Raw genomic sequence first — 27,125 nt, 5'->3', positions numbered from 1 at the left:
AAGTACCTGTTCTTAATGTTGTCTCTTGTTCCTTCATAAACATCTTGGAGTTCTCAGAAAAAAAATGTGAACTTCTGATATTTTATTGAAGCCCTCTCACCACAAAGTAGTGACAAACTTGAAATTAGAGCAGTTGAGAAGAAAGGACAAACTTAAAACTTATCTTCTTCCTCAACCACAGCAGTATCTCCATTTTGTTAAAATGCATTTTTCAGTAACTGCTTTGTCACAAAATTGAATTCAACTCCTGTGCAGAGCTATTACCTCCACGCTGTGTGACTGTAGGTCTTCACATCATTTCTTACATCCTCTTTGAAAAATAGAAATATAATTTACTGTATGGTTACATTTTGTGAACCTTCCTATTTTTCTTCAGAAATTTACTAGCATTATATATTATATATATTTGGCATTATATAGTTTTCAAAGTCAACAGATTAAAACAAAACACCCACAAGATGATTGCTACTTGCTTTGCAAATCAGAAAGAAAAGCTATTAATTCGGATAATGTCAACAGGTAAAGAAAATGCCATGGTGGAAAGGGGAAAACAAATAAGAGCACAGCAAAGGAGCTTTTAAAAGAATTATCTAAGATCATGTAATAGTCTGAGAAATAGAAAAAAAAAGTTTTTATATATTTTCAGACAAAAGCTTCTTCAGATTTGTAAAATTGGTCTTAAATCCAGAAAGGAGGAAATCAAAACTAAGCCAATGCAAAGGAATTTTCATGACTTTTCCCTGCTTTTGCACCATTAGTTACATACTATGCACTTCAATGAAATTTGGTTAATGTTTGGGAAAATAGGCTCTTCTAACTCAGGATTCAGAGAAACAGAAATTACTGGACAACTAGAAATGTAGCCACAAAGCAATGCCATTTCTGTGTTGAAATATTGACTGCAGAGGTTGTGCACCATGAACAGTTCTGCTATGTGCCTCCCCAGTGTCTCCCCAGGAGGCACTATGAGGGGGCAGTGAGTGACCAGCCTTCCTAGGTCTCCTCCACCATCATTTTGCTTTGAAGAACACAATCCAAGGAAAAAAAAAAAAAAAGCTGAAAATAAACCCTGGTTATACTCAATGACAGAGGTATGTCAATGGAAGGGTCTTTTTAAAGCAGAAATTACCTGTCATAATATTATGATTTTATTTCACATCAAAAGTATCACTGTTGGCATTGGGGAAGAAAATCTGCAAAGTAACAAATGGGCTCAAAATAGCTCAGGTTATTCAGAGGTGTGTTTCTGATCGTTTACCTAAATTGCAAGCTGGAACACACTTTTCCTTAGGGAAAACACTGTAAAATATGGTCTGTTCAGCAGACAACAATCCAGTGGAGCCCATTAGGTCTCTCTATATTTTTTTTAAATTTAATTTGGCAACAAGACTACCAGAAAATTCAGAAGTTCCCATGGACACATGTATTTGTCATCTGTCTTTTTTTAAATAACAAAAATAAAATCCTGTTGCTGAAAGGAAGCCCAACATTTTAAGAGCAAACAACCCATCTCAAAAAGCATATGAAACATCACAGAAACAGGCAAGTGTCTTTCATGAAGACCCATAGACTACAAGACATTTGACAGTGCAAATGTGGCTATTTATATTGACTTTTCCCTCAGTTGTTTTTTGTAAATATTCTGATATTTTTTGGATGTCTAATACGATGCTGAGATCTTTAGGGAAAACATGTGCATCATCAAGCATAATTACATTGACTTATGGTCTTGGCTGGTAACAAGATTTATTAATCTTTCAGATATAATAATGTCATAGATTTGCTGTAGTCAATATCTCTCAAGCCAATAAATCTTGATATTGGCAACAGAAATCGATGCCTACTTAGGATTTTTCAAAGCATTGACAAAGCATTCTGTTAATATCTGATCTGTAGTCATGCAATAAGCAGTTCCTCTGACGCGTCTTTCTGGCAATGCAATCTGTTTTACTCAAAGGGGAAATTTCTTTCCAAGTCCCATCACTTCCTTAGGTAATGATCAGCTTTCTTCAGTACAGTCAAGCAGGAAGGGACACAGAAAAGCATTGTTTTTATGCGTTGGTAGGGGATGAATGGCGCATTCTTCTGCTTCAAAAAGGTGGATAGCACATGACAGTGCATAATTCCTGGCAGTTCCTTACAAGCCTGGGTTAGTGAGACATTTTTTGAGACAGTTGCTTAGCTTCTTGGTATATAAAAATATTATTTTTTCAGCATGATGTTTTGAATATGGAATACTCTTGTAAAGACTTGGAAAATAAAATTTATCTGGATACAATGGCCAAAACCTGAAGGAGCAAGCTTTTTTTATTTGATAAATAGCCAGACCTGAAACTCCTAGAGACAGTTTAGTTGAAGTCAGATGTCTGCTTCAACAGCACTGTACTGCCCATCCCCAATGCCAACAGGGATACTTTTGATGTGAAATAAAACAATAATAATAATAATAATAAAAGAATTTGGAACCTTTCATTTTAAAGCAACTTCTCTAACAGATCATTCACTCTTTCTATTTCACCCCTGCTAGGTTATTCCCTCACATAACCAGTCATTCCTTTAATATATTTCCTTGTTGTCCTATCTGTAGTACCTTTTTCTGACAAAACTGCCTCTTCATAAGAAGGACATTCCTTCTAAAAATAAAATGCTAACTTTGTTAAAAACACAAAATTATTGAACTTGTCAATGCACTTCAAATATTCCAACACCGGTTTCTAATTTAATTCTACACTTACTAATCTGTGCAAAAATATACAGCGAAAGTCAATGTCTTGATGGATCACTCATGGAAAACTGAAGTAATTACCCTCATTCTAATATTCCTATTTAAATGCATGAAAAAAATGATTAGCTGAAAGTTCTTTATGCAGTGGAAATGGCATCTGCTTAATATTTATGCTAATGTGAAATACCTTTTACCCTAAAGGTTAGGGGTGATGCATGAATGAAAAATGAAACCAAATAAAAACAAAACAACTACAAATGCCTGCTACACAATGCCACCTTGATTTTTATTTAATTTATTGTTTTTAATTTCTATAGCGGAAGTTAGACACTCTTTGGCCTAACTCAGTTTCCCAGAGATTTCTTTTGCTGACATAAGCAGAATCCTACTAAGGAATCTTTTTTTCCTCCCTACTTTTGCTGATAATATCTGTGAGACCTAAGTTGGGTTTAACCCAAAGCAGTAAAGATGTCCGATAGTCTCTTTAGGACATATTCAAATCCATCCCACAAATAAGCATGAGATAAGAAAGGGCTAAAATTGCCAGAGCGCTGGGGAACTCTGCAGCTGGGCCCTGCCATACAGGCTCAGCAGAACAGCAAGAGCTACATCAGCATTTTGCCCGTCCCGGGTCTGCCCCAGCTCAGCCAAGGACCCATGCTTCACTGAACAGTCCTGAATCAAGTCACTCTCCTTTCATAGACCGCAATGGCAAAGCATAAAAACACGCAGTAAAAGATGCTAAGGATCTCTCTGCCGCTTCGTAACAACTGCTGAGGCATTATCTTTCTCTATGCTCCTCCATGCCCCCCCCCCCCTTTTTTTTTTTTAACCTCTTTATATGAGTTAAAGTGTTAAAACAACTTGATTCTAGTTTACTAAGACACTGTTGACAACTTAAAATGAGAATCTTTTAGTTGAATTTTAGACCAAAAAATATTTAAGAGGTGCAGTGACTGAGAGGGAGGATGTATACAGGAGTTGGAAACTCCCTCCCTCCTCTTCTCATAAATAAAAAATTGGAGACAGGCCTGCTCCAGCTGCACTCTTTCCTTGATCTCTGTTGCTCATTCCCTTTGCTCACAAACGACCCAGGACTTTTTTTTTTTTTATATATATTATTATTATTATTTTCTTTTAAGAGAAGCCTACTACTCCTACTGTTTTTTTTTTTTTTTTTTTTTTTTTTTTTGATACTGCAGTTGCAAAAGTATTAAAACAACTTCTCCTAGTGTAACTTCCCTTGAAGGGAAGTTTGTTATTATTACAAATAATAACGAAGTAAGTTACAAACAACAAAACTGAATGAAAGACTGCAAGTACTTTGCCATGATACTGAGACATGTATCCTCATCCATAGCAGGAGAGGAACAGGATGCCCAGCCCTAGAGCTCACTTCCAGGCCTGGCCCCAACTGGTCTGGGTGTTTGGAGGGATGTGGGGCTGGGAAAAGAGATGGGGTGCAATTCGGATGTAGGGATGGACACATGGGCAATTTAAGCAGTAATGAGGCTAGACAAATAAAGTAAAACTAAAGAAAGTTTCCTGGAAGAATAATTATTTCTGAAGGACAAGCAAGCCTACTTTAATCTAGAGTTCTCTTTCAGCAATTCAAATATCTGAAGACTTTGTACATCTTTCCATTCCTATTCACTCTATTTTATTCTCAGCTTACACAAGGTATTTCATCAGAAACAAGGTGTGAGTTTTATTTCACACAACCTAAATTGGCATTTCCTTCTTACAGAGAAGCACAGACTGTATTCCTCTCAGTAACTTTTTTTGACAGCAGGAATTTTTCTTCCCATTTCAATGCTGTTTCAATTTATGCATATTTGTTTACTAAGAAAAGCAAATGTTTTACTAAAAGCAGTATAAAAAGCAAAGAAAAAAATCAACAACAAACAGATGTTCCAGACGTTTGATTTCAGTATAAGAAACTACTCGCTAAAGTCGCAGAGTCTTTAGAAGAGAATGCAGTGCTCTCCATTAAATTGCTGTAGTTCTTCCTCCAGATGCTGCCAGCCCCAGCAGAGGTGGACCTTCTTAATCCTGCCGGCTGCTGGGTTTGGATGTGTTCATATTATTATTAGTTACTGCTATCAGGATACTTAAACAGACCTGTAATGCCTTGCTAAGTAAGAAACAACAATACAGCTTCTTGTCCCACTTGATCCCTACCTGACCCAAAAAAGGGGAAGATAAAAATTATTCCTGCTTCCAGGAACCTGTAAAACTGAGTTAGGAATACAGCAGCAGGAACCATTCCGGCTATTCACTCTGGTTTGATAAACATCTTGGGGCTTTTCTCTTATCCCTCAGCAGACATTGAATATTTTCTATTTTGGGGGGTAAAATGAAATGGAAGACAAAAATATGAATTACCCAACTAGAAAAGACTTGCTCAGGAATTATTCTACTTTTCCATGTACTGGTTAGTAATTTTAAACCTACTCTGTATATATGGTATTAATTTTGAACTTTTAACCATGTGATTTCAAATCAAATGCCACATAGAAAATTTAATACTGAATTATACAATCATCAAATAATTTAGGCTCTGAACAACTTCTAAAGGTGACGTAGTCCAACCCTCTGCACAAAGAAAGGACAACTTCCAAGCAGGTGCAACTTCCAAGCTAGACCAAGTTGCAAAGAGCCTTGTCTAGTCAAGTTTTTAAAATCTCTAATGATGGAGAGAATGACAGCCTCCATGGGGCCCTTATCCAGTGCTGAACCCTCACAAAGGCAAGAGTTTTTTTCTTGATGTCTAACAAAGTGTCTGCTGCCTCTTGTCCTTTTCCCCTGTGCACCTCTGAGATGAATCCAATTTCTTTCTCTAAAACCCTCCTCCCTGCTTGTTAAGTGAAAATTGCAATGATATCCCTGCTTGCCTTTCTCTTCTCAGGCTGTAAAACCTGCCTCTCGTTCTTTGTTATATTCTCTAGTCTCCTAACCATTTTAATCACCCTCTGCTTTTATTGAGCTTTTCTTGTTTCATATTTGCAATGGAGGGTGATTAAAAAAGCCATGGCTGGCTTCTGCTCAGCAAATAGCTCAGAAGTTTTGCTTTGAATTTCAGTGTCCTAAAAGCACAGCCCTGAAGGGCAGAGCTGTTTGCTCTCCATAATTAGCAAATCTCCCTGTAGAAATCTGAAGTAACAGTTGGGTTAATACTACATACATTCCATGTCTAAACTTTATTCTTCTGGGAGGATGATCTTATTGTAGACTACATACCATCCAACACACATTCTAGCATTTCAAGAACTGCAAGGGAGGGTTTAAGTGCTAACAGTGCTGGGTAGTCTTCTTTGACACATGCTAGGCAGACCCTATTTTAAAAAGCTGACTACATTTTTCATTATATTGGTTTTATATTTACTACTATCAACCTTCATTTTTGTCTATTATTTTTAACCAGCTTGCTGTCTGGTGATCTGGGTTTCTGAGGGCATGGGAATTATCTGGCACTTGCAGTCAGGCAGCTGTAGGCTCTCCAACAGCTAACATGTCCCTAGAGGGTAGGTTTGATCTCTATCAAACTTTCTACAAACTATCAGAAGTCCTTGCTTAAACATTACAAGAAGTGTAGTGTACAAGAAGTGTACCCCACACAGAAGGGTTATCAGAAGAAGAGAAGGTGCCCCCCAAATAAAGACCAACCAGCACGACTGTTGGGAATGAAACAGTGATGCCAAGAAAAACAGAGGGCTCAGAGGTAGAAAGACCTAGGAGTCAGCTGTAGATTCCACAGAAAAAATCCCCACGCAAGGCCTCAGGATGCAGAGATGAGCAACTGGGCTCAGAAAGCCAGGAAAGTCAGTAATTTTCTAAATATGACAGGTCTGTGAGCTTAGTGCTATGCACTAGGTCAACATGGGTTTGGCTGTAAGTTATGGTGAGTATGTTTGAGAAATTTTGCCTGAATTTTTTTGGGGGGTAGGGGGATAGATGGGAGTTGTATGACATCACCAGAAAAGGAATTTGAGACCAATTTTTGTGACTAAGCCTACACTAATGAATCAGATGGTGAGACTACAGAAGATTTAATGACAGAATCAGATGACTAGAAACATATATATGTATATATGTATACAAAACAAACAAAAAAACAACTACTGAAAATCTTGGAAGATCTAGAATCAGGAAAAGATACTGAGATGCCCGAAATCCTTCTGAAATGAACAAAACTGTCTGAAGTCTCTGAAGAGGTTCTATCTAAATCTGACAAGTATATGTTTACAATATTTCTAGGCCTAAAATTTACATGATCACCAAATGACAATTCTATGAAGAAAAAAAAACAACAAGCAATCAAAAAAAACCCACAAACAACCCCCCCCCCCCCTCCCCCCAAACTACATATCGAAAAGTTCAGTAAAACTGAGGGTGCTTACTGGGGAGTAAACTACTGCTAAACTACTGTATGAAAAATTATTGAAAATGAAATGGAACTGGTAGAATATTTACTCACTTTTATATTATACTGAGTTTTAAAAATACTGGCAGAAACATGCATTTTAAACAATGCATAAGAATCTTATGGGAACTGAGAGACAGAGACAAGAAGCAATGCTGGTACATAAGAAAAAGTTGGAGATACCATCTGAACCAGGCATTAATATTTACATACATAGGTTAGATTTTACTATTAGATTATTACTTGTATTCCTAGAGATTGCAGTCAAGAGAAATTTCACATAAAAATACAAGCATGCGTGAGATCTGTATGCTCCAGATACAGAATGCTAGGAATAGTAGAGCCTGATAATGGCTCTCAGCTCAATGACCAGGACTTACAGCATTCACAAGGGATTGTGGATTTAATCTGCAACATCAAGTCCCAGACAGCTTCATTCCTTTATTCAATGGTCTGGGACATAATGGAGCTTAAAATAGTTTTTAAATTGCTAATAAATAAATGAAAGGATTTGAAATCTAATGACAAAGCCATATTTGGCTGGGCTTGACATGACAGTCTGCTCTAAAGATGCTACTGTAACAGCCAAAATTTCACTTTAATCATAGTTAAAAATCCATTTTCCCAGGCTCATCAGAGGTCTACCAGATACTAGAAATGAATTGAGTCAGAAAGGAGAACCTGCTGAAGCTCACTAGAGACTGTCAGGAAGAGCTCTTGCACATTGTAGATATGCCAAATTTTCAGAAAAAAAAAAAAAAACACAAACTCTAACCACCAAAGTGACCAAAACCAAACAGGAAAAACACAACCCCTGGCCAAAGTCATACACACACACACACACACACAATTACTAGCCACTAGTTTTGGTACAACCTCCTTTCTTCTAACCTGAACATTTCTTGGGCAAATACAGTTTTGCTTTGGCACATGCTCTAAGGCACTAAGTCTTTTATTAGAGTCAGTACAGTGGTTTTAAAAAGCAAGATAAAAATCAGAAAATTATCCCAATCTTTATTCATATTTTCTTCTTTAGAACTTCTATGATGTTCTTGATGATTTCTCTCAAAGTGGTGGAATTGGTCTCTTCTAATACTTAGAATCCAGTACGAACCACTAATTTAACAGCACATGACAACTTTAACCACACATGCCTAATTACCACTAATTTTTGTAAGTGATCAATTTTTTCCCCATCTAAAATCTCATTTTCACAAACAAGAAACTGGACTTTATTGCTATGTGCAACATTGAATTTTACTACTGGAAATCATCATCCCTCATTTTTAGAAATAACGTTTAATACACTAGAATGTATTTTACAGCAACCTCTGAAGTGAAACAGTCACAGTTGCTAGCTGGCAGCTGTACTAGAACTGATATATACAGCTCCACAGAATATAAACAAAATGGATTAATATTTTATTTCCTCATGGAGCAAAGCATTGACATGGTAATGAGCATTTCCAGAAGCAATTCCACTCCCTGGGAAACACCTTCACAGTTCACAAGGGAGGTTCGCTGTTCTCCGATTATGAGAACCTACCTCACTTCCAAGTCCTGGGTGCACCCTTTAGGTAACCTCTGTCTAATCCTTTTGGTTTGATGTTGGCAGGTGATAATCTCGTGGATTTAATACCGACACTACAGTGGTAGGTCATGTCAATCATTACGCCTGTTGTGCCAAAAAATGTCTAAAAATCTGCAGTTTTAAATTGAAGTCTGAATGTATTTATCATGGAGTGTCCCTGTAAGCCACTGAATCATGAGGGCCCCTTGTGTACGGTCTACCACAGGCAGGTTTTCGAAGGGTTAAAAGCCTTTCACATAGGTGAGGCTGTTGTTCTATGAACTGTAAAATCAGTATTGAAAGCAACTTGGCAAAGGATCTTAGGCCCTGGTTTAATTAAAGTTGAGCTTGTTGCGCAAGTAAACGGCACACAGTTGGGATTTGCTCTCCGCATAATTTACACATCCCTTGTTGGCTTCCTCTCAAAGCAACAGAGACTAATTCTAAGGCAGGCTTTGCCTGGCTTGATTCAAGGGTCATGTCATTGGACTAAAAACAAAGAAAAACCATGCACTGATATGTTTAGGAAAGCTTAGCTCAAAGTTTCAAAAGCTTGCACGTTGTTTATCCTAGTAGGCAGAAAAAATGACGTTTGGTTTGATATTCTGTAGTAGAAGAGTTCAAGCTTCTGTATACAAAACAATAAATGTGAATGATTTATTAGTCTTATTCCATTTAATAAGAGATGCCTAGAGTGGAGAAAAGTACTATAACTACTTATTTTTAAATTATTATGGCTACAGATCCTTGAGTGATTATCTGAATGTAAATAAGAAAGCTACTGCAAATGCATTTGTATATAAAAATCCTGTATGTATCCAATTTTACCTTTCACATCTTGTGAGTTAAATATAACCTTGGATTCTTCCAAGTTCTCCAGCAAAAGAATTGTATCATTGTATGTGCTTTTGAGCCCATGTGACAGACAGTTTGATCCTTTTTGGCTTTCTACCGAGGTAGTGAAGTTATTATGCTCTCCATCTGTTGTTCCTTACATTGCTGACGTTTGGTAAGTGGCAACGCTCTTACATACACAGGGTTTTTAAATACAGAGGGTCTGTAAACTATCTCCACTTGCTGGCAGAGGAAAATATTTTCAAATACTTCAAGAACAGAAAAGTGAAAAAACTGAGTGTAAACTGAGCCTGAGTCACGTAAAGAAAATCTACGTCTGTAGCATCATCATGTTTTAGACCAAATCTGCACTTTTAAGTCATTCGAGAGTCAGTGAAAAGGAAGTTTTCAAGATGACTGCAAACACCTATATCCTTCACTTATAAAGAACTAAATTCTACCTTTGATACAAAACCTCAGGGACAAACACACAGTTGCAGTTGTATCAGGCAATAACTCAGAAACAAGGGACATAAGTGACAGATTTATGGTGGTCCAGATCATTCCCACCTCTTCATGTCAGCTCCGGCACACTAGGAGCAGTGAAGAAGAGTGTCTACCTCATTTCTCTTCCCTGCTTAGCAGCACAGTTTGCTCCCTACTGGGCTATAACTTACAGCACGGGCCAGTGATGCAGAAGACTTTGGGATTCTTTACGCCATCTTCCTCTTGCAATAGGTGTGGGCATCACCCACAACCAGGGCCAAAAACAAACAAGGTGATGCTCCAGGATTATGTACCTAGTCTCATGTTTTAAACATTATTGACATAAATGCAAATGGAAGATTTTATAAAGAAAGAAGAAGAAGAAAAAAAAAAGCTTTTTCTTTTAAAGGTTCCAGTCCTGTGAAATAGATACTGTGAAAATATGCAAACAAGGACATAAAAACTATTTAAACTAAAATAAAGAACAAAGCAGTAAAGCAATTTAACTGTAGAAAAAGAAGGCCATAAAAATAATACATCACTGAAAAAGATGATTTTTCCTACTACATGCTGATCACAATCCCACAATGATTCAATCATGATTTATAATATAATCATTGCAAATAGACTTTGGGCATTAGATTGTTTCAACAGGTCATGCTTTTTTCTTTTTATATGACTTCAGAATCCTCCTTTGATAATGACAAAACTTAATGTACAGACCTTGAGATTACTACTTGGTCGTAAAACAAGGTGATTCCTCTTGCTTAAGATGAATTAATCTTACAAAGTCATTCTCCTCAAGATGTAAGACATACTATTGGCATAGATCCTACTACTCATTCTTTTGCCATCTTATCTGCAGGTCATTGCTCTGATGGAGTTTTTTGTTTTCATACAAAGTGACTGATATGAACACATTCACAGGCAACTTTTATAACCTATTTTTCACATGGTGGCAAGGGACTTGCTAGGAAATGCATGTAGACCAAATAGCATCTTAAAGAAAAACATCTCTGAAAATGTTGCACAGTGGCAGCTCTCACCTTCGAAAACCTGCCTCCAATATACATCACTACCATCATATGAATTGTCACCAAATGGTGAATCGTTTTCCATAACCAGCACACTAGATCTTACGACCAGCACATTTTGGCATTTGAGTCCTAGAAATACCTATTTGTAAAATGAACAAGCAAAAAAACTACAAAATGATCAGGGTATGTTCAATTTTTACTAAAGATCTTAAGAGACTTTCTTTATATTTTGCATACCCTTGTTCTATCCTAAACCTGCAGAAAATCCAAACAGTGTATTGATTAGCCCGTAAAAGCTTCTATTTTCAGTCCTGCTCTTAAAGGAAAAAGAGAAAGGAAAAAAGGAAAAAAAAAAAAAAAAACACAAATCTTTCTCAGTTTTGTGAGAACATTCAAAAGTTTTACTTTGCTAAAATTTGACAACATGCACTGATATTGACCCTTGGAAATGCCTACTTAGATTTAGACCTCTACTTTGGATTCTAACAAATCCCTAGATATTTGCAATTAATAGAACCAGACATGAAATATCATTAGTACCTTGATTCTATCAAGTATAGTATTTCTAATGCAAATCTTACTAACACCCATTGCTAAACATCGCTGCTTTATGCCATTAAACTTTAAAATTTCCTTGTTAGGGATGGTATACATAATTGATTCCATATCTATTAATTTTGGGGTTAACAGTCATCAACTGCATTGACATGGGAAGAACAATAATCATCAGTGTGATGGAATTTTAACAACTTTTTTTTACTTACACATTCAATGCTTAACTTTCTAAAGGCGTATTAGCATACACTGGTAGTCTCAGTGGTGTCAAAGACACTGGATATATTAAAAAAAGATCAGTGACCCATCACATCGTATGTTTTTGGAACTGGTCCAGCATAAGCTATCATGATTTTCTGTCCTCATTAGGTACATGTATTAATCTTTCTTTGTAGGCTGATGTTTATGTATTGTTACGGAGTACAAGCAGATGCAAAGTCATTCCCAGCCAGCACAAACAATTGTGAAGATACATGTATGATGATAAATAAATCATAGAATCATAGAATATCCCGAGTCGGAAGGGACCCATAAGGATCATTGATTCCAACTCCTGGCTCCACACAGGTCTACCCAAAAATTCAGACCAGATGACTAAGTGCACAGTCCAAAAGCTTCTTGAATTCTGACAGGCCTGGTGCAGTGACTACGTCCCTGGGGAGCCTGTTCCAGTGCATGACAACCCTCTCGGTAAAGAACTTTTTCCTGACATCCAGCCTGAACCTACCTTGTCGCAGCTTGACACCATTCCCTTGGGTCCTGTCGCTGGTCACTAAAGAGAACAGGTCGGCACCTGCCCCTCCACTCCCCTCGTGAGTAGGCCGCGATGAGGTCTCCCGTCTCCCCTCAGCCTCATCTTTTCCAGGCTGAACAGGCCAAGTGACCTCAGCCACTCCTCATACATCTTCCCCTCTAGGCCCTTCACATATTCGTAGCCCTCCTCTGGACACTCTCCAACAGTTTCACGTCCTTTTTGTACTGTGGTGCCCAGAACTGCACACAGTACTCGAGGTAGCACAGAATAGAGCGGAACAATCACTTCCCTTGACCAGCTAGCAACACCGTGCTTGATGCACCCCGGGATACAGTTGGCTCTCCTGGCTGCCAGGAGGACACATCTGTTTTAATAAAACTGATCTATAGTTTGATCATGGGTCATGTCCCCTTGCGTCTCTTGGAAGAGAGGCAAAATGTCCACTCAGCCACAACTGAGGTGAGGTTGGAGGGACTTGCTCTTTCCCAAGGGGCAGCGTGAATTAGGCAGAACCATTTAATGTCCCCTTCTGCCAGGACCAACTCTCCTGTTGGAGAATTTGATCACTGCTGACTGTCATGCCCTCGACCTTATGCCATAAACCACCACGCTGGTGGACTGTGACTTAGGCCTCTCTATTTAAGGTTATGAATTGAGATGCTTCACCCCTTCTCCTCCACCTCATATATAATCCTGTCCAGGAGTAATGGGGTACCACATGTAGCCCAGGGGAGACCAAGATGCACACGGTGGGAACACCACCCAGTCATTCTAGAGAGGATTAATACGAGCACTGTGGACTTAAAAGCACTCCAGACCTCTTTTTTTTTTCTGCAAGTAAGAGTTCAATCTCCCACCACTGATTTACTACTGTAGGTTCACCTAGTGATTTCCTCCTTCAACTCACATCTAACACTTAGCTGTCCAGTGTTGATACGATTGCACCAGAGCCTGATAGTGATAAACTGTATCGTTACTACAAAAAGATATCCCTATTATGACAAGATTTCTTTTTAAACTAAAAGTGTATTTCTTTTAATCTATGCCATACTACAGTATAAACTTATCAGCCATATTTTACCATTACTTTTGAATTTTCTAAATCAGTTAATGTTAAAAAACAAACAAACAAAACATTCATGCCAATTATTGGCCAGGTTTTGATATGGTTTCCTCCGTTCTGAATAGCATGTTAACCCACAAGAAGCCCTTAAAAATAATATAACATGTTATACAGTAAATTATTACTTAATGTGAAGAAGAATGGCAGGCTATTTGTGATTTCTATTTTTCCCTTACTTCTCAAGGAAATATGAAAAATGTACGATACTCTCCCAAAACTAAATTTATTTCCCACCTGTATCAATATTTGTTTTGTGTTCCATTTATTATTTTCTCTTCCAGTTTAGTGCAATCTGCATGCTTCATAAATGTGGTATTTTTCCCCAATCTATTACTACTGGAGCTCTTCCCTCAGCATAAGCAGGGCTACCAATTACCACCAATGCTCTCATATAGATCCTCCTTCCAAAAGCCAGTGCGCTGTCATTGATCATTCAGTAGTTTTGGGCTACTGCCTGTCAGTTTTTCATCCATCAAACAATATTTAAATTTAAGTCAAGTGGAAATGTATTTCTGAGTCACATTGCATATGACTTTGTAGCAAATGACAGCTTATTAGACCTAGCTAACTGTCTCCTACCTATCATGGCAAAAAATGTGATCAAAAGAAAGAATGTCATGACAAGCACAGAGGCCACTGCTCCTGTCCGAGTGGTTCCCTTAAGTTTGCTGGTGATTAACAGATCAACTCTTTTCAAGCTTATGACTTAATCATACTAAGTCCTGACTTTAAATTTCTGGAAATTACATTATATGTTACATGATATTTGCTAACTTGCAGCTTCTCAATTCTCAGCTACTTCCTACGTTATCCAAATGCAAGACTGTCATGTTCATTTTATTGAAATGCTTCACCTTGTTGAAAGCACACAAGAGTTTACCACATGTTCATGTGAAGGTCAGCAGTTCAAGCGAAATTTATTTCTAATGATCCAGTCTTATAATTATAGGTGTTTGTAATATTTTCAACCCTTGTTCAGTGCAAAGATTTTATACCCACAGTCCAAAGTTTCATTTTTAATGTGGGGAAAAACTATCCTAAGACAGAGATCAAGCATGGAAAACTCCAAACCAGAAATTTAAGTCTGGTAAAACTATTAGCTACAGGAAGCAGTCTTTAATAATGGAAAGCATCAGGCAACATTATTTCATTGCTAGTTTGCCTAAAATTATTCTGTCAGAAGCAATTTACCTATTTCCCCTTCGATACGTATGCTTTAGGGAAGGAGGAGTAATTATTTTCTAAAATACAATAACACCGGACCACATTCCAGGAGAGGATGCGATTACCCTTTCTTACAAGAACTGCAATGTAGTCAGAGGACATTTATGTAAAGTTAGATTTGGTCTGGACATCACCAGTTGTCAATTCTAAAAGCAACTTAGGAAAGGTGAAATAGAATGTCAAAACTGTAAGTGATCAGACCTTAGATTTACAACTTTTCTGGCACACTACACTTTATGTAATGTTCTCTTAACAGTCATTTATCCCCCTTTGCTGTCACCAACCTTTCCTATAAATCGCCTCAAGTACCTGATAGATTTCCTAACCAAGCACTGGCCAGCCTTTACTGTGGCTTGTCCTTCATAACCGTGGGAGAAGATGACAAAACATAACATTATCTTAATACTTAAAGATCATTCCTTTGATCAGTAACAGAAGAAAGGAACAATATATCTGCCTCTGGTACTAGTCAGGCATGCAAATATCTTGCAAAAGGAAGAGGCTTGGAATACCTTCTTCTGTCCTTATTTGAGAGAGGAAAAATGCTATAGCAAGTTGCATGGCAATGCTCCTCTAACCTCTTGAACTGCTCAGCTCCTCCCTCCTTTGTGATTCCTGTAAACCATGGCTCTGGATATGGAGCTACATGGTTGCTTCTAGTTTTGCAGCCCCTCTTTTCTTGCCATGCCCTGCTACAGTGTCATTTCAGACTATTTCTTTGAAACTGTTCCCATTGTCCTGTTCTGTTTTTCCTGAAAGTCATCCTTCAGTAAAATTCCTTGGCTTGGGGACAGGTACATATCTGTTCTTCCTCTGAAATTGCCCCTATTTATAACCCAGGTGTTAGCAGCTGCGTTCTTGGAATCATCAGCCACAGCTACCTTAAATAATCTGCAAGGCCAAAAAAATGTTGCTTCGCTGGATTTGCTGGCAAAGGGAGACTGACAGTAGGGCGGATAGTCAGCATGAGTGCTTTACTTCAGGCTTGCTCCATTTTACCTTCTAATTCTTCTTTCTTACAACAGGGAAGAATAAAATGCAACCCTTTTCTTCTATAGAACGCAGGTGACATTGCAACAGGAAAGAAAATTTCTTATCATGACTAAGTACAATAACTGGAATGATGTCTGAAAGTTTATTCATTTATATAAGAGATCAATGAATAATTTCATTGAACTCGTAAAGGTCCGCTTAGCTGGGATAGGAAAAAAAATCCAGGAGTTCGTTTCAGGTCAGCTAAATTTACAACTTATAGTTACAAAAGCAAGTTCTATATATTCCAGAATTTTAATTAAATCCAAATATATAATAGCAGCTAATGATATATGAATATCTAAAACACTTAGAAAATCTAGCTGATTTATAACTTGCTGTATAATGGTCACTTGGTGATCCATCTCCAGGTATGTCAGTTCTCTTAAAATGCTGGCTGTTAGATATAAGGACTATAAAAGAAATGCTTAAATACTGATATAAAAATGTCTGTGATAAAACCAGGGGCTCTGAATTTCATGCTACCTTAATACTGCCTCTGAAGTAATGGAAAAGCCATTTTCCAGCACTTGCTTCAAGGACTCCACTAATAATATTTTTCACAAAGGACCTACTTTTTTTAAATAAGTTATTGTGAAATTATTCTAAAGTATTTAAAGTCATGCAACTAAATTTGATCAGAACTTCTCATCCTTTTAATTCCGTTTAATGAAAGATTTCTTAAATGATTTTAATAACAGAATTTACTGCAACTTGTGATGCAGCCCAATAACAAGAACAGTATTACTAAGCTCTTGCTTTAATATCACCTGTGACTCTTCAAGTCACTCTGCCAGTCTGTCACCATCAACTAGTTTAAAAATCCATTTCTGGCCAAAGCTGAAAACTGATCTGGTGACTTCATAGAAGTCACTGTCATCAACTTTTGTCCCAAACAATATTGTACCACTTGATGTTTAGCAGCTATTGCGAAGAAATAAGAAGGATTTGCATAGTGACAAAATATGCTGACAGAGCTGTGCATGAAAATGCATACAAATATTCACTGCTTGCCTAGAAAATGGACAGAAGCAAAACAAATATTATAATGGGAAGCGCAGCAACTCTTTGTCAGTGGCAAAATGTGTGTCCTGACAGCTCTGCATAGAGGATGCCCTAATCTTATCACTGAAAGAGTCATGCTGAAAATACGTAAGAGCCTGCTCACTTTCATCTACCAATTAACTAATCCAAGTGGTTTTCTTTTTTTTTTTTTTTTTTTTAGATGACAGTGAAGATGATGCCCATCTGAATTAAAATTTAAAATTGTAGACTAGGAATATAATTAAAGGGATCCTTTCAACAAATGCTGACTTTCATTTTTCAAGAGACAGCAATTTCTTTTAATTTTAAGCACTTGATACCTAAATTTATTTCAAGCCTAACCCACATGAGGCCTGAATCTAATCAAGATTTAAAGTCTTTGGGCCTGAGGACTATGCTTTCTCAAAAATCATTTGATGCAAAATTATTCATGAGCCACTCAAACTGCTTTCAGTGACACCAGATCCAGACTGTGTTCTGTCTTCCAGCAATTTTTAACTGAAGCTCAAGGGTGTTTGGATCTCCCTCATTCAATCTACCCAAAGAACATAAATCTGTGCTGCTTCTTTGTCTTCTTACTTGCAACCCACAACTGCATTGGTAAAGGCACCTTCAACTGTACTCTTCCCACATCAAAGCCTTTTATCAAGAAACACAGGAGAAAACCACAGAAGCCTTTATTTGCCTGCCACATGCTTTTTCCTGTACTACGTGAATTTGTCAAGGATGTCTCAACAACTTCTGCCAAAGAATCAATATACAGGTGCTCTCTCTCCATTTGAGCTTTGTTCCCTCCAGCCTGCATTTCCCAGACAAAAGAAAGAGGTGCAGCTTTGCTCCTTTTCTGGGGTGCTGTGCGTGTATATTTTTAGGTCCTTTAGTCTGAGGTGGTTGAAGAGGGAAATTAACTCAAACTCTCCTGAGACACCAAAAGGCAACCTTCCTTCAAACAACTCTGCTTTTTTATCTTACTGACTGAACTCCAAATAGCTGCCAAAAATGACTGAAAAGACCCAGAAAGATTGAAAGCCCACACCTAGAAGAAAACAAACACCTATTTTTTATTAAAAAAAAAAAAAAGTGTAAGAAACTGCATCTTTCTACTAACTGAATGCTCACAGATACAACATTATCTTGAGTTTATTCAGTTTTCTGATTGAAGAACAATGGAACTAATTTCTGGTTTGCTACGTATCAGGTTTATTAACTACAAATATAATCACTATTAACCATAAAATGGGAGAAAGACAAAATCACCATTTTTGAAAGGATGAAAAGTTCTTTTCCAAGATGAAAGTCTGCAATTTGCTTTCAACGTCCACAAGTCCACCCAAGCTTTCCACGATTCTACATCTTACCTTGTCCAAAGGAGACCAGGTCGTTATGAAGCACAATAAAGCAAAAGTACTGTATACCAACTTAGAAAAGACACTCTCCAGCTGTTGAAAATGTAATTCAGGATTTAAGCTACTACTTAAATACTGGGGAATAAAATGTATTGAACAGTTCTTCAGTTCATTACTGAACAGTTTGACACAAATATCTTTGCCATCTTGAGCTGGAGTGGTTTCAAACTGATAACTTGTTAATGATCAGTAACCCACAAAACAATGAAGTGTTTAAGCAATATCTTGTGATTACTTCTTAACCCTGTATACTTCCTTCAGATGCTTATTCTTATTTTTTCCTTCAAATAATTCAGCAGCAAAAATGTTAAGTGCTATGAGCAAATGTTCTTGGTTTTAGAACTCAAAGCACATCCTCCAGTAAGCTAAAGTTCAGAAATACAGAAGCATAATGTAATTTATATGGATATAATTAGTCACGTTCATAGTATTATTAAATTTAAAACCACAATGAACCACTTAAAATCATAGTTTACTAGTTTTGTTAACAAAAAGAGCAATTATAGCTATTTCATTTCTTCATTACAATGCATATTGATGTAATACAAAGGTGAAATTATTTCTTTAACTGTACAGCCAATAGCAATATTAGCTTCAAGTATACATAGGTTTTCAGCTTAAAAGATAATATACATATTCCACTTGGGATACTGGTCTGAACTATCTAGGCGCAGCATGGGTACCTTTGAACAGAGGGCTTTTGAGGACTGTGCTTGGAACATTGCTTTATCCTCCACATGCAATTAACCTAGTTCACGTGCCATTACTGCAAAAATTACTTACATTCCTGATTAATCAGAGATTAAAAGCCCTAAACACCTACTTCGAACATTATCAGAAGAGAAAAGCAACATGTTACTAAAAATTTTTTGTTCGTAGGCAGATGAAATACTAAGGAATTATCTATGGACACAAGATATATTTACATATAGATGTCAGATACAGTCAAATACCTGCAGATCCTTGTCATAACTACACACTGCAAGAGATAAATCTCTAAACAAGCATGGCCATTTCTCTATGGCAGCCCAGACACCTTTAGAATATGCCTAGTGCTTGGCTACTCTTCTTAAATCTTTAAACAACTCTGGCAAATCCATCATTTTCTCACTAATTCAGAAATAAGCAGCACTAGGTGACAACATGACAGACTTTGGGACAGGTCTGAAATAGATGGTTAACTGTATTTTTGGTGTTACTAAGATAAACTGATCTTACAGTAACTGAACAGTTACTTACCAAAATGCTATCAAGGAGTCCCTGAGCTTTAAGGTGCAAGTCTTTCAGTACATAAAAACAAACAAACAGATCAACAAACAACAACAAAAATGAATAAACAAAATGCACAGTAAACCTTTAAGGTTGGCATTACTAACATTTTCTGTTTAACATATTACCCTACGACCAGAGAGACTTTCCTTGCCATCTGAATGGTCACCTGAACCATGATGTGTTCAATTTGACAAAATGACCTTTTTAGATCCTGCAGAGCAACACCTGAACAACTGTAGTATTTCCTGCAGACATTGGGTGTTAACATGGCTCTGCAGGCTGATGTGTTGGGTGTTAATTGCAATTACAATGTTCTTATGTATTTACTTTGGGGAAATTGTAAAAGCAAGTACTGTATTAAAGAACCTGCAAATATTGACTGTACAAATGTTTGGACTTCCCATATTTAACAATGAAATTAGTTTCTTCAGACCCAGACAGACAGCCTTTAACTCCAGTTACAGAAAGAAACAGGCTTTTCAAAGCTTGCCCTTGACCTACGTTGAATTCATAGTCTGAAAGACACAGATGCCTGACATGAGAGGAAAAAATAGCCAACAACAGAAGAGTGTACCCCCCAAAGTGGTTCCCACTGCTGGCAAAGGTGTGTCCCAGAGATCAGAAAAAAATAAAATCTCAGAAGTGAGACTTATGGCCTTTCCAGGCTGTTCATATACTGAAATAATAGTTTAATACCTAGACAAAGTGAAATGTTCAATTTTGATCTCTAAATACACTTATTTCTAGAGCATAGGAAATGGCTCACTTGCCTAATAACATTCCACTGCAGATCAGCTAACCAATATTAGGAGTACTTAAAAAGATTATTAAAATAGCCTGAACACTTTAACAATTTTCCAGCATGTATCAGACAAAACAGGGAGTCATACCCAAATGGGACATAACATAACCCCAAGGATAGAAAATACCTGGGAACAGCAATATATATTATAATTTATTTTTAATGAATATTATTGATTTTCAGACACTCACTGTTCTCCAGCACTATCATACCCTGTTTAGGACTGCCTTAGAATGTGAGAGACGACTAAAAATTTCCAAAATTTCAGGTTAATAAATAATAGTATTGATAAAGGAAAATGATATTTAATGTCATAAGGAAAAAATAATTAATGGGTTCTTAACAAAAGATCTCTTACATAAAGTTTACTTTATAATAATTGCTATTTTGAGAGGAAATTTCAGAGCAGAACTACAATCAGATGTCATACAATACCAATTAATCTAGTGAAAATACCAACAGATTTGATTGCTGCTTTCAAATACTTGCTGGAAGCTGTTTATTGACTGCAGATGTATCATTAATATAAAAAAATTGCAACTGCAATTCATCATTAATAGTATAGACAGAATAAATCAATTCATCTAGAAATGTAAAGTTTCACACAACTAATTATTATTTAAAAAGCACTCCAAATGAAAAACCCTTTAATACAAGGACAGCATTTGAAGTAGTCTTCAGATGTATCCTACATTCTAGCTAATACTGTGCTATTTATACAGAAGGATAATTTATTTTAGTGATGATTTCTATTTTTCAGATCTGGTAATCAGGCTTAGTTTACTCTAACTTATGATTTTCTAGTAGCTAGTCAAGAGTCATCAGGGTGACTTGAAAAAAAAATGATGGTATTGAAAAGAAAATACATGAAGAGTTTGCTTAATTTCTTTAAAATGTTATAATTATTTTCAGAGCAAAAAGTTTTAAAACTGATTATGTACTATCAAAATTGAATTTCTTCTCAAAATAGTAGATGGTATGCTCATATAGACAAATTTGTTTAAGGAAAAGATATCTGGTTCTAAGACTGAGCAACTGTTTTCTGTATAGTGTTTTAAGAAAAAAAAATCCAAAAAACCAAAAACACACCAAGACCCCACCCACCAATCCTTCAGTATTTCCCATCAATGTAAAGAAAAAAACAACTTCCCATTACTGTTAGGTACTGTGTTAGCTCAATCACCATTTGCGGGTAGTCTTTTTGACAATGACATAAGGCAGATAATAAACAAGAAGCAGTTGCACAGTCAATGTGAAACACATGTCTTTATATTTGATCTGTTACTGTTTTTCTTCATTCTATATGTGAAATGGGGTTGGATATAATGCACTTCCCCTTGAGGATCCACAAAGATTACTAACACACACAAAATTATTGCATCATTTGTTCCAGACTTATTTTTTTTTCCCCAGAAAGTTAGGTGGGTACAGCAGAGAAAGTCAACTCTCAAGGATGTTGCCATGGTGAATTTAATTCTGTATTTACATACTGACTCTCTGGGAAGTAGGAATACTGGACAATTTACAAATTTAACTTTCATAGATGGTTAAATGTTCACTTTTCACATCGCCTAGTTTCTCAGCTGAAGAACCAAGTTCTTCTCTGTAGAAGTGCAATAGGCCCAAACTTCTTAGCTGTGAATCTAAACTGGAGCCAGATTTTGAACCAGGCAGTTTCCTATGAAATGTGATCCTAGACATCTCAGGGCAGGCAACAGAATTTAGTTACAATTTTTGAATAGATTACCATTACATATCTGTCTCAGTTCTAGACTGCCTGCTACACATAAACCAGCATCATTGATAATTTGATAAAATACTGGAAAAATTCATCTTTAAATGAGGAAAATGATTATTGCCCCATTTCACAATAGCATTGATAATTTGAATTAACATTCAAATGTTCAGACTACATAGCAATAGAACACCTTAGAAAATTCACAGGAATATCAATTGTTCTATCTGAACTGGATTTGAATAATGTGCAGTAAAGTAGGCATAGGGACTGAACACAGGGAATGAACATGAAGCGGGGGTAAAATAGGTACAATCTTTCCTGAACGAAGTAAGAATTTTAAGCAGAAAAAAAAAGTATACAATATACGTACTACACATAGGCACAAGAAGCGTAAATGGAGACTGTGAAGAAAACCTTCACAATGACCTCTCCTAGCACCTGAGCTTTATTTTGTAACCTTAATAAGGCTACTGCTTTGATATATGAGATTACACAATCTTAATTTATTTATGAATTATATCATGTTTATACACACTATCATACCCTCACATTATTGTTTCATAGCACATATTTTGTTACTTCTGTTTCGCCTGCACCTGGAATACTGTGTTTTATGCATCTGCCAGATGCACGATGAACAGCAGATTACAAAGCACTGTATTTAGCATTTACAGCAAGCTCACGTGGTTTTGTACTACCCTGCATTAAGAGTATAGAGTGCAGAAGCAGTGCAATTCAGGATGGTACTAATGCTTTGGTAGGAAGCCTTTACCATTTTCTCCTCCTTCAGCTCACCTCCAGCTGCTGCTGCCGTTACCTCATTCTTCCCCACAAAGCCACCCAGGCAGGGCAGGGTCCAAGAAGCCTAAGAAGTCTAAGGTCTAAGAAGTACAGCAGGATTTAGGAGGATGTCTAGTGGCCCGAAATCCCAAAACACTGGGCTGGCCCTAGCACACCTGTGGATGCAATGGGTTCCACACTCCTGCATTTTTTCCCAGCTCTCTGTTGTATCTTTGAATGTCCTTGAATACCCCCTTTCAAGCTTACTACAACACTAAATTTAGTTACACTTTTGCCTGGCCTACTCGTGAATTTTTGGAGGACAGATGCTCATTAACATATATAATGTCAAATGTGATAAAGCTGATTTTGAAAGGAGCCTCTAGGTGCTACTATAGTACAAAAAATAAATCATTTTCTCTCTATTCTTGATAAAGATAGGTCAGAGCTGTTGATGTTTTATATGCAAAGCCCCGGAGAAGTTGTTATGAATATCAAATCAATTCCCTTCCTTTAGTACTATTGCTAGAGAAGGTTTTTTATGTCTTTCCCTTTAACGACAACATCAAAGAACTAAGGAAAACAAATTTTGCATTAGGAAGTCTGTGTCAAAAAATATTTCACTTCAAACAAGGCACCAAACATAGAGCTGACAAGATGAGAGATTTAAACACTGATTAGCATCAATTTCTTGATTGAATTATTATTTCAAGAAAATGTTGTGTGACCCTCTGATTTAAATACCGTTTTCCCTTCAAACACATTTTTCATTGCCAAAATGGGTTCTTAGATTCATATGTATGGACTGTACACAATGAAATTGATTTTTACAGATTAGCCCATGCTTCAACATTTATAACCAAAGGCTGCAAGGACTGTATTAATCAGAGTTTGCATATTCCAGATCAGAACTGTTACAGAATAAGCAAGACCATCTATATCATATTTCTATGTGAGAAACAACTAATTTCTTCACGTACATTGACTGGGCAATAGAAAAATGTAGTCTTTATCCTCTTAACTGGAATTCCCACCTGAGTAGCAGACAAATACGCTCCAGATTCCAAACTTCCCCAAGAAGGCTCCATGACAATGGCAGAACTACACATAAATTGCTTTTATTTCCTAAAATATATCACAATCACTCAAACATCTCAACGATGACATAAACGTAGAGGTTCACAAAAGCATTACAGGTTAATGCACATCTACCTCATGTAAATCCTTTTCTTTAATATTCATGTGTGAAGAACAGATTTCATGGATGAATGAACTTATGGAGATAAGTAGGAGCTATGAATGCTGTTTTTCTGTACTGCTTTCCCACACGTAATAAGAAAGGCCAGTTACGCTGGGTAGATGAAAACTGACCTAAAACAATTTCATGATAGGGGGCCATACCCAGAGTGAATGCTGCCAGTCTCAGTTAATAAGGATTATAAGCAGGTGTGTTGAGACTGAGATGCCAGAACATGAGAAAGGCACCGAGGGGAGTAGCTCACCTCTATCCTAATGAGGTTTTCTTGACAAAGGAGAAATACGACGATACAGGCAATCTATATATAATTTATGAATTCTTGGCACCATTATAATGTTGACATGTAATTGCTTTAAGGGGGACTATGTGTTTGTGGGAAGGAGGAGCTTAACATGCCTCTGTGGGAAGGGGAATAGGTGAAATGGTTAACCCTGACGTTGCTGCCATAACCGGCTGCAGGCAGGGTAAGGAAGGTGCCTGGAAGGGAAAACAGATCGGTAAGGGTTCTGTGCAAAGGGGTGTGGAGATGGCCAGTGAAAAAGTCACTTGTATTCAGAGGAAGCGAGCCCCCTGCATAGCATTGGTACAATAAAAAAAATCGAAAAGCCTGCCTTGTAAGCAGGTGAGGTCCTGTCTAAGTACATGGTCAGACAAAGGGTGAATCCAAGTGGGTTTAAAACAGGAGGAGAAGGGCCCGCTTTCTGAAGGATATTGGGGGAACTGAGAAAAAGCACACTACAGGCATTCCTATTTTTGCGTTTCTTGTGCAAGTTAAGAAAAAGCTAATCCTGTACAATACGAGCATATCTGTAATTTATAACCTGTCCTGCTAAATTGTAAATATGGAACAGTCATGGTGCAGAGCACTAGGAGCATGTAAATGATTTCCAGGTCTGCGTGGAAGCATAGGAGGAAGGAAAGCAAGAGGTTTTACTCAGAAAATATGAAAAAAAAGTAAGTGAAGAAGGAATCCTGTCACTTCACCTTGCAAGGCAAGATGCAGAGCACAACAGCGACTCAACCCAGCAAACTCCAGTGGTGTTGAGTCACTACAGGATGGTGGTGACTCCTAAACTTTGGTGATACAACACAGTGCCTCTGCCAGGAAAAAAAAAAAAAAAAAAACCAGCAACTGGAGTAAGAACTCAAACTCAGTCCTCACTAGCTTTCAAAACACATACAACCTGTTTTTCTGCAGGAATATGCAGCCAACTCAGAGCTCAATACTTTAAGAAAAAGTTACAAACACAGCATAAATCAGAAAAGCAGGATGCCAGATCCTAATCCATCTTCCTTTGTGCTGAAGTGACTATTAGAAGTTTATATAAAACAGTGAGGATTTGCTATCTACATGCATATTGCAGAAAACTAACTTCTGAAATAATACATATTTCATATATACTAAGCAGCAAATTCTGGGCTGAATGATGCCAGTACACCTAGTAAGCTTATTCAGAGATGCTAGAATCTCCCTCCGTATTAATATTCAGAGTAAGATATGCAGGAAGGTGCTGAGGATTGCTGTGGTCCCTTTCCTATTCTACTTGCCTTCCCAGCTGCTATGGCTATGTGCTTGCTGCTCAGTGCCTTTTAATCACAGAATAGCTGTTTTCTACTCTGCATAGAGAGGTGTGCCTGGCTTTTTAAACTAGCTTCCTGCAAAACAATTAGAGCATTGATCACCGGATCACACAAAATGCTCAAACAATACAGCACATCTATGCAAAGCACGGACCTCGGAGATAAAAGGATTATTTCAAATTAAACAATCATGATTCTTTCTCTGCAATTTATACTACCGCATTGCGTGTTAGGATACTGAAAGCCAATTCCAATACTTTGGTCATAATGAGCTTTAGGACATCTCTAGAGACACATCTGTGACTTGCTTCAAAATATACAAGTTTTATTTTGCCGAGTGACACCACGGTTTTGTCTTCTGGTTCGTTAGGAGGCAATTAAAAAAAGCCAAAGAAAAACATTTTGAATAATTTCAAGCACAAAGGAACAGATCAAAAAAATCAGATGGCATAATGCCACAATTGCTTCAAGAGGACTTGTTCTGAAATGGTGAGTTGTCTAGACTTGCAAGAAGACCTTCTATTATGACAATAAAATATACTGTGAGCATGAACGGCCTTGCTGAATTCAAAGCAGTTTTCAACTGACAGTGAAAGTGCAGGTGGAAAACGGTGGTCAACCCAAAAATCAACCCAATTTTCAAAACTCATCAAAAGCCTCACCATGCTCTTGTTTTCCAGAGCAAAAATGCGAATCTCTCTGTGCATGTCTTATGAAGGGTGATTTTATTGTTGTGGATTGCTGAGCCAAGTGAGCGTCTAAATGAAAGCATTTATCCTGTACAAAATTAAAAATCACGCTATTTACATTCAGCATTCACTGAAAGCCTAACACATCCAAAGACTAAAGTTGCCTGGTTTATCCAGAAACCCCAAGCGAGGGCTCTATCATTTAGTGAGCAAAAATGCAGCAATCCACAGAAACGCTGCTACCATGCCCTCATGGAGCAGTATTGCAGATTGAGGAAATTAATACTGAAAGCTCAGGACTGCATTCATTCTTACTTTTCAGAGCTAGTTTGTACCCCCCGGAGAGTATAAAGCCCCATATTCTAGCCCTAAATGACAGCCAAAAGATCTAAGAAAGGTGTTTAGGTGTTTTTTTCCACTACTACAAAGTGGTGCAGTTGACTAACATATTACTCTCTCTCTGTGTAATGGAAATGGATGGTGAGGGACTGTACAACATCACTGATGGAAAAGACAGGTCAACAGGCAAAATGCAGCTACATGTTGCCAGTTCTCAGTATCGAGGATTACAGATGTCTGTAATAAGGCTCAGCTATACACAAAAAACCAGGTGGAAATTTTGTGGAATTACTGCAGTTTTGCTGATTCTAAAGATTGCCTTTGTGGCACTATAAAGTCTATGTGGCCTGCTGAGTAAAAAACTAGAACGCTTTTTTTTTTTTCCCTTTCTTCCTTTATTATTATTATTATCATTTTTTTAATTAAACCAGCCATACAACAAAACTCATTTGA

General features: G+C 37.2%; 1 protein-coding gene across 1 annotated transcript in view; it reads right to left on the bottom strand.

The window, feature by feature from the left end:
• Positions 1-27,125, bottom strand: part of SASH1 (SAM and SH3 domain containing 1) — a 554,055-nt gene that overhangs the window by 251,828 nt on the left and 275,102 nt on the right.

Source organism: Anser cygnoides, chromosome 3 (genome assembly GCF_040182565.1).
Source record: "Anser cygnoides isolate HZ-2024a breed goose chromosome 3, Taihu_goose_T2T_genome, whole genome shotgun sequence".
NCBI classification, from domain to species: domain Eukaryota; kingdom Metazoa; phylum Chordata; class Aves; order Anseriformes; family Anatidae; genus Anser; species Anser cygnoides.
This window is presented reverse-complemented; position numbering and strand designations above follow the sequence as displayed.